Consider the following 8,806-nt stretch of genomic DNA (forward strand, 5'->3'; position numbering starts at 1 on the left):
GTGTGTGTGTGTGTGTGTGTGTGTGTGTGTGTGTGTGTGTGTGTGTGCGTGTGTGTCTGTGTGTCTGTGTGTGTGTTTGCAGCCTGTATCACCAGTGTGTTTTCATACAATTAGAAATGTGTTAGGACCACTGGACTGTAGAAATTAAGGTTTGACTGATTGTTTTGGGCAAATTGAAGATATTATCCACATATTTCCTCAATTTTTGTGAATGGTTTTGATTGTTCCAAGCAACCGCTACCGCACTTTTCATGGCAACTAAAAATGGCATAGGAGGGGCCGTTACTGCACAGGCAACTGATGGTTTTAGCCTGATTATTGATATCGATTATTGATATATCTATAGAATATTTGGAGGAAATAAATTATGCTATCAGTTAAATTCTTCTTTGTTTATTGTGCATTTTTTTTTTGGCAAAGGAATTACACAAAATACGAGTCTAGAGGAGTCTAGAGAGGTAAAGAAGCAAAACAAAATGCCATTCGGTCTGATTAACAAGCTACTGGACAGAAACACAAGCTGCTCTCCCAAAGTCTGAAGGATTTTAACTTTAAACATCCTTAAAGAGCAGCAAAACGTAACTTAACCTACATTTCCCTCCTGTCAAGGACAGTCAGTAGGAAACGCTGTATATTTGCTGGATTTGAAGGTGTTGGATATTGTTGGGAAAGAAACCACATCAGTCAAACCCTAGTATGAAGCAGGACAGCTGGTAAGACAGAGTGAAGGAGACATTGCGTGGCCTTAAGACACGAGCAGAGCTCGTCCCTCATCCAGCTGCTGAGCCTGTCTGCTCTCTGAAACAGCTGCACGAGTGAGCAGGATTAATTGATGTTCAGTTTGGTATCGCTAAGCATATGAAGACGATGATCAGAACAGTGAGAAGGACTTCATATTGCACTTGCAAATGTGGAGGTGTGCACGTGGGTGAGAGAGGGACAGTGTGGGTGTGTTCACATAAGCATATATTCTCCATGCTCCAGTTCTTTATTTGTATCCCTATATATTGTTCACATGTGTATTATGTTCATGTTGAGTTCTACTTTATCCCTAAAAGAAACTGTACAAAACTTGCAAGATATTATTCAAATTTCCTTTTAATTTCATGTTTCATTTCTGTTTTTGTTTTCAAATTGTATGTAATTATTTTTCCACAGTATTACAGAAAATAAAAGAAGACACAGCTTTTCATAAGAACAGCAGCAAAGGCTCCTTTTTATTTGCATTTATTTGTTATGTTGAAACCTAGTGTATTAAATTACATTTTGTATTTTTAGAAACGAGGCTCCAGGATGTGGCACAAAAAAAGAAAGTTTCAGCTCTTTACTGTGAATGAAGCACCGCTGTTTATTTAGGTCAAACTATGAATGGCTGAGCCCACAACAGTTGTTGTGACAGTTACTCAGCTGAGGTGGAAAGTAAGTAAGTGAGTGTGTGTCTATGTATAGCACACCGACACGAGGGCATGGAGTGTTCACCTGAATGAGAGTGTGACAGTGGAGCTCCAGTCTCTGCTCTCATTTAAAACTCATCCTCTTCTCCTCTTTCTCTCTCTTTAGCATTCCTCTAATGCCCTGTCTTGCTCCACTTACTTTTTGTCTCTTGACTTATCTTGTCACGGTTTTTCACATGAAATATTGTCCTAATGTCCTCTGAACATGTTTCCTTTCATCCTTCCTCTGCTCTCCTTTAGTCTCTTATTTGCTCTTTCTTAAAATCAGTCAGTCAGTCTTCTCTCATCTGTCTAACATCATTTCCCTTCTTTGCCTCAGTCCCTCTTTCTTTCTTTTGCCATTCCCCACCTTTCATCTCCTCTCCCCTCCTTTCCTTTTCTTTCCTCAGCCATGCATTTGCTTTTCCTCCTCTTCTTCTCTCCTGACCTGCACTTGGCCCCGTCTTCTACCCTCTCCCTCTTCTCCTCCTTTCATAATGTATCCTCTCCTCCCCTCCTTTCATATCTTCTACAGTCATCTCTTTCCTCACCTCTCTCCTCTCTTCTTACCTCTTCCCTCCCTCAGTCTCATCAGTTCTCCTTTCCCTGTTCTTTTCTCCTGTTTTCTTGCTTAATCGTCTCAATCCTTTTTGCATTACCTTCTCCACCTCTCCTCTTCTGTATTTTTCTTTCACATCTCTCTTCTTCTCTCCTCACCACTTCCCTCTCCTCCTCCCACATCTCAAACCTTCTCCCCTTCCCTCATCTCCTCCTCTACTTCCCTAATCTGTCCACCTTACTTCTTTGATGTCCTTTCACTATTTCTGTTACACTTTCTTTGTCCTCAGTCCTTCTTTCACCTCCCCTACTCCTCTTCTTCTCTGTTCACCTCTTCACCTCATGTTGTAAGTCCTCCTCTCCTTTCCCTCTCCTCCTATTCCCTCTCCATATTCCTCTTTTCACATATTCTTGTCTCTACTCCTCTCTTGCCTCATCATTTTAGGACTCCTCTCCTCCTCATGTTGTCAGTCTGTCTCAAATCACTGCAACTTCCACTTTTTTCTCCTCAGTCTTCCTCTCACCTCTTCTCTTTTCAGATTTTGCAGTAGCTCTTTAATTTTCTCCAACTTTCTACCTTTCCTCTCATTTCCTTACGTCTCTTCTCTCGATTCTTCTCCTATGTCTCTCTTTCACCTCTTCCATCTTTTTCAAATTCTCCCTTTTCATACCTTTCTCTCTTTTCTGCAACCTATATCTTACCCATCTTTGTCTCATTTATTTTCCTCGCTCCCATCACCATTTGCCTCTTCAGTCCTTCTCTTCTTTCCTCTCCTCTGAATGACGGGAAAAAAGATGAGGAAGGAGACGAAGCTAAAGCAAGAAAGTAATAAGAGATATGTCGGAAAAAAGAAAAGAAAGACGAGGACAGAAGACAGATAGGACGCAATACTACAGCCTCCGTTTCTCATCTTTACTTAGTGCGTAATAGTGATTATCCTCTCCTCTTTCCTTCTGCTCTCATTGAGGAATAATGTCTGGAATAACCTTCAGCACTGCACTCCCGACTCCAGTGGATCCCCCCCCCCCCCCCCCACACCACCACCAATCACTTCCATTTTATCCCCTTGTTCACATTTGAAGCAGTCGTTGTATGGATTATGGCCCCTCTCATGCTTGGCACCGCACTCAGACCCTGAGATATATTATCATATTAGTGGAGAATGATGTAATGCATTTCAAGACATTTGTCCTTCGCACACCCTCTGTCCCTCCGCAGATGATGTCACTGGCTTTGTGTCTCCGAGGCAGAGAAGTCGTCAAGTGGGGTGACTTTTTTTTTGTTTGTTTTTTGTTTGATGCTGTCACCATCTTGTGGTGGGAGAGCGGTATTGAGCAATTAATGGGAAGAAAAGGGAACGGAGTAAATTAGGATCCAGGCAATTATTCATAACTCAACCAGAGGATAATGGGACTCATAATAGATGTCCTTGGCTTAACTGTACTGATGTGGTCTGTTGGGTCAGGGACAGAACAATGGAGCCAGACAGTTTGGATATGACTCGATTACAAATCAGGGTTTGACCGATATGTGTGGGAGCGTGTTGCCAATGACAGGATTGTTGGAGGAAAGTCATTGATAGCACTTTCATGTCAATAATCAAGACATTTTGGCCACACTTGACCATTTTCACAATAAATATGGAAAAATTAAAAAATTAAAAAAGATTGTAAAATGCCAGTGTTCCCCCAATGGCAGCACAGAGGTATCTATAAAGAATGATGATAACCAGGAAAAGAAAATGTATGAAATAGAAAACTGGTTATTAAGTATTACCTTTTTGATCAGGTCAAGCGATCTACTATAAAAATGATACAGTTACTTCTATCACGCTTCACATGGATTCAGCTGCCTGTCCAGTTTCCTCAAATTGTATACAATCACAAAACATGTTGAGTATTTGTAGAAAAATCAAGATCATCCACTTCAACCCACAGCGACCAACCCACAAGCACATGACATCTTTTATGACAAGCTATACTGTGACTGTTTTCGACTTGTTTCGTTTATTTATGACTTTGTTCGACATACTATACAATTACTTTTTTATGACTTTTTTCGACAAGCTATACTATGACTTTTAAAAAAAAAATTTGACATGTTATATTATGACTTTTTTCGACATGCTATAGCAGGGGTCTTCAACGTTTTTCAGTCCAAGGACCCCCAAACTGATAGAGAGATGGAGCAGGGACCCCCGACTATATATATTGTATAAAATGTGTTTTATATTAAACAGGGCTTAGTGCCATGTATAAACATACCTCTTTATTGTGCATTCAATACTAAGCTATTCAAATAATACACAGATTCATATATTCATGTTTTTATTTGTGTGCAAGGTGCAGTGAGTAGGGAGGCCGTGCCACTGCCATTTATAAACATACCTTGTCAACTGATACCAATGCCAATATCAACATTATCTGTCAATTGCATGATAATCATGCGTACAAGCTATTCAAATTGACGTTTTCATTTTAAAGATACATGTGGAAACAAAAATTAGTGATGGCCTATTAGTGCCACTGCCATGCATAAACATACCTGTTATCTTGCATACAATACTGAACTATTAAAATAATGGACAGATTCAGGTTTGGAAAAAAATTTAAAAATTTAAAAATAGTCTAATCAACCAAAAGTTTCGCGGACCCCCTGCAGTACCTCCGCGGACCCCTGTTGAAGACCTCTGTGCTATAGTATGACTTTTTCCAACATACAATGCTAAGGCTTTTTTTCATGATTTCTTTTTACATACTTTTTGTAGACATACCATACACTGACTTTTCAATGATATTTTAGTCAGAAATTGTATTGATAAGATTCTCACAAAGAAACACAGATGCATATGCAGACTCAGTAGCAGATGATTAGAAAAGTGATTTATTGAAAGGGACATGGGGGGAAATGGAGGCAGAATGTATGCTGACATATCTGACTGAGAAAGAAATGTCTGGAAGTGCAGGTTTGATGAGGTGGCTTGCAATGCAAGATGAGAGCAGGCAGGAAGAGGAGGAGGCAGGCTGTAGAGGATGTCTACGAGGCACAACGGAAAACTGGACTGAGCAGGGCAACAAACACCAGCTAGAATCTAGCTAGATAATACACAAAAATAATAACCCTATGAACGGCCTTAAATGTAAAAATTTAAATAACAAGAGTATAAAAACAGTATAAAATGTGTTTGAATCCAAATTGTGTCAGTTAAATTAATATTGCCTGATTGATTCCTTTTAATCCTTATTTTAATTCATACCTGACATTCTAGTTTTGTTAACAATTGTTGTCTTGTATAATGCAAAAGGTAGTTTTTGTCATGGCTCTTGCAATAGCATGGTGGTGGCGTGGTTTTAGTTTCCTGTGTTGCGTGTACCACAACATCTGACAGTGTTTCCAGTACGAAGTGTTTTTCTGTTGAGAATCCCAGCACGAATCTTTTTATTCTGACTTATGAAGAGACGAAGCCGAATCGGTCAAACGAAGAATGACAGATTGGGCTTTGATGCGTCATCTGCATTTTAATGACATACAAATCACTCTTAATCTTCCCCAATCCACAATCCACATACCTCAAACCCATTGAGCTGAAGAACAAATCTTTCTATGCTTCACTTCAGGTAGGAACGCCAGCATGATGTCTTCCAACAGAATACTCAATCTTTGCACTTATTGTGCCAGTTTGCAGTGTTATCTATCTGCTGTCTTTCCCTTTTTACAGATGAGTTCAAGGAAGCAATCTAAAGGATCAAATGCTGCCTGCTTATTTTAAAGCAGACTCCTGCCCTGCCAATGCCTGGCCTCAAACCAGAGCATTTCACACTGGTTAGTTTATAGCCTAATCAGATGCATTAGTGGATCTAATTCTTTGTGAAAGAAAAGGCTTAAGCAGCATCAACACAAAGAAAGAAAGATCTGCCAACAGTTTCCACTGATCAGCCAGGGATTTTTAGACCATGAAACAAATAATCCATCTTCAAATAGAGAAAGAAAATGCGACTTGGATCCTACTCTGAATACATTTGCATTATAAATTGTTGATACAAACGTGTAAGTCAACATCCACAAGAAAAGATCTTTATGAAGTCAGGATTCATCATTGTCATCCACTTATTTTATTCATGTCAGTTACAGTAGACTTGTTTAATATATTTTATCTTACTATTTTTATCCTATTACTTATTATTACTTATCTTATTTGGTAGCACTTTAGAATAACTACACACTATGAAGCATTAGTTAAGTATGAGTAAACACTTAATTCATCATTTATAAAGTATTCTTCCTGCATTAATAATTCATTAGTATGCAGTTCATAACCACAGTTATACATGTTTTATTCTTGATTAATAAGCCGGTCTATTATGTGTTTCATTATTGTGTTTTCATACTTTATAAATGATGGATTCCCCATTTGTAAATGAAGTATTATATATTTTACAAACCAATTATTAAGGAGTTGTAGATGATTAATAAGATCATTTATAAAGTGTAGACGAGCTTATTAATCAAGAATAAAACATTTATAACTGTTGTTATGAACTGCATACTAATGAATTATTAATGTAGGAAGAATGCTTTATAAATGATGAATTAAGTGTTTACTCATACTTAACTAATGCTTCATAGTGTGTAGTTATTATAAAGTGTTACCAATGATTGCACAGAGATGAACATGTAAACATGTTTTTGGAGGATGTTATCTTGAAAAACAAACAAAAAGTAACTTTCTATTTATGTATGATGTGATGGAAGATTTCTACGTTAATCGGGAGAAGAGAGAGTTGGTCAATAACAAAGTCTTCAAAAGATTCAAAGTTGTCTTTGTCCATTTATTTGCTTGCAACGGAAGAGTGCACCACAGATACTCATTCAGCTGTCTGTGGTGTGAGCTTCAACGAGATACAACATCCATCTATGTCCAAAACGCTTATCCTGTTCAGGGTCGCGGGGCGCTGGAGCCGATCCCAGCTAACATTGGGCGAAGGCAGGGTACATCGCAGGGCACATATAGAGACAGACAAACATTCACACCTACGGGCAATTTCGAGTCTCCAAATAACCTAAGCTGCATGTCTTTGGACTGTGGGAAGAAGCCGGAGAACCTGGAGGGAACCCACGCTGCAACGGGGAGAACATGCAAACTCCACACAGAAGGACCACCTGGGATCGGGGATCGAACCCTGGTCCCTCAGCCCCTGAGATACAACATTCAACATCCTTTTATACCTACAGAGGCCTCCTTCCCACATGACTCCCATGCAGGAAGTGTCTAGTCTGGTCTTATCTGGTTCATGCAGGTAGCTCAACTGTGAGTCGGTTGTGGTTTCTATGTTCCTGTTTTAAACTACACTTCCAAGAAACAGAGTATGTGAACATGTCTTCAGTTAAGAAAACGGGTCTTTAGGTGCTGACATCTGTGTCTTGCAGGGCCTGTTTTACTTCTCTATTATACCAAGATGTCACACTATGCTCTTTAAAAACTTTCCATGATGCCAATACATATTTTACCATTACAATGATCAAGGCCAACAATATACAAGAAATAGCCTTAATGAATGAACTGTATATAATACTGCATGTGGTCCTATTTACAATACAAAATATATAACACATATTTGTCTGTTTATATGTTCAGTATGTTTAAATTTCTGTTTTAAGCATGTTTTAATCTTTGTAACAATGAGATAACACAAGAGTCCTGCAGTATGTAGCTTCAAATCACACCAATCGTGTGAGGCCTTGAAAGTCCAAACTGTAAATCGTTGCTCGTTTATGAAATAATTACAGTTCTTCTGCGTTGAATTCTTACTGTGATGTTATGTAAACATCTGGACAGGTGAGAAAGTGAGATGAAGGCTCAACCCCAGGTACCACAGCTGGGGCTTCCTGCAGGGACAACAACATCTTTCTCACTTTCCCACATTGATCTTAAATGTAGTAAGACCTAATTACTAATATTTTAATTGTGATGCCATAAAAAGCAACTTCTGAACGTGCGTGATGCTTCGTAACATTTCAACATTGTTTTGTAGCAGAAAAGTTTTTGTATTGGAGAATCGTTCCATATCAGAGCGGGTGACATAAACTTAAACATCGAAAGCTTTGGCAACACTTAAATACAACTAGAAACTTCAGTAATTGCAGTATGTGGAACACAATTCCTCGCTAATTGTTTCAGGACCTGGCAGGCTTCTCCACCTGAGCATACAGGCTCTCTGGTAGAGTCTCAGTGGGTATCAGGGATCCAGCGTGAGGTCCCACCAAGCTGTAGGTGGAGGTCGGAGGTCGGACCTGAAGCATCATCTTTTGGACTCTGATCCAGAGGTTGGGCCTGGTAAATAAATCACATACATCTTTAGCAAACGCTGTCTGCCATTTTAACTTTACACTATTTTTTTTATATATTATTTTTAATGTGGGAAGTAATCTCCCTACGATCAACAAACGATCATATAAATACTTTTAAAAAAGCAAATTCTGCATCTTTGTCTTCAAAAAAACGATGAGGTTTTTTTTCACCACATCATAATGAATTTGTATTTTCAGGCTTTTTTCACAAAGAGCTGAATTCTAAGGAATCTCTTGGCCAAGAGAGCACATCACACTGCAGCTTAAACACAAGCACATAAACAAAGCTTTGACAACACATGAAGTACGTTAGAGAAAGACACTGCAAATTATAGTTTTTCTGACTGAAAATGAGGTTTGCAAAACAACTAACATGTGCAGACAATGAGAGCAGATCTCACCTGAGAGTCTTCTGCTCACATTGTTCATTGTGTAAGAAAATGCAGAAGTACAAAAACATCGGCTC

This window comes from Anarrhichthys ocellatus, unplaced genomic scaffold (genome assembly GCF_004355925.1).
Source record: "Anarrhichthys ocellatus isolate YVR2014 unplaced genomic scaffold, GSC_Weel_1.0 scaffold54, whole genome shotgun sequence".
In the NCBI taxonomy this organism is placed as follows: Eukaryota; Metazoa; Chordata; class Actinopteri; order Perciformes; family Anarhichadidae; genus Anarrhichthys; species Anarrhichthys ocellatus.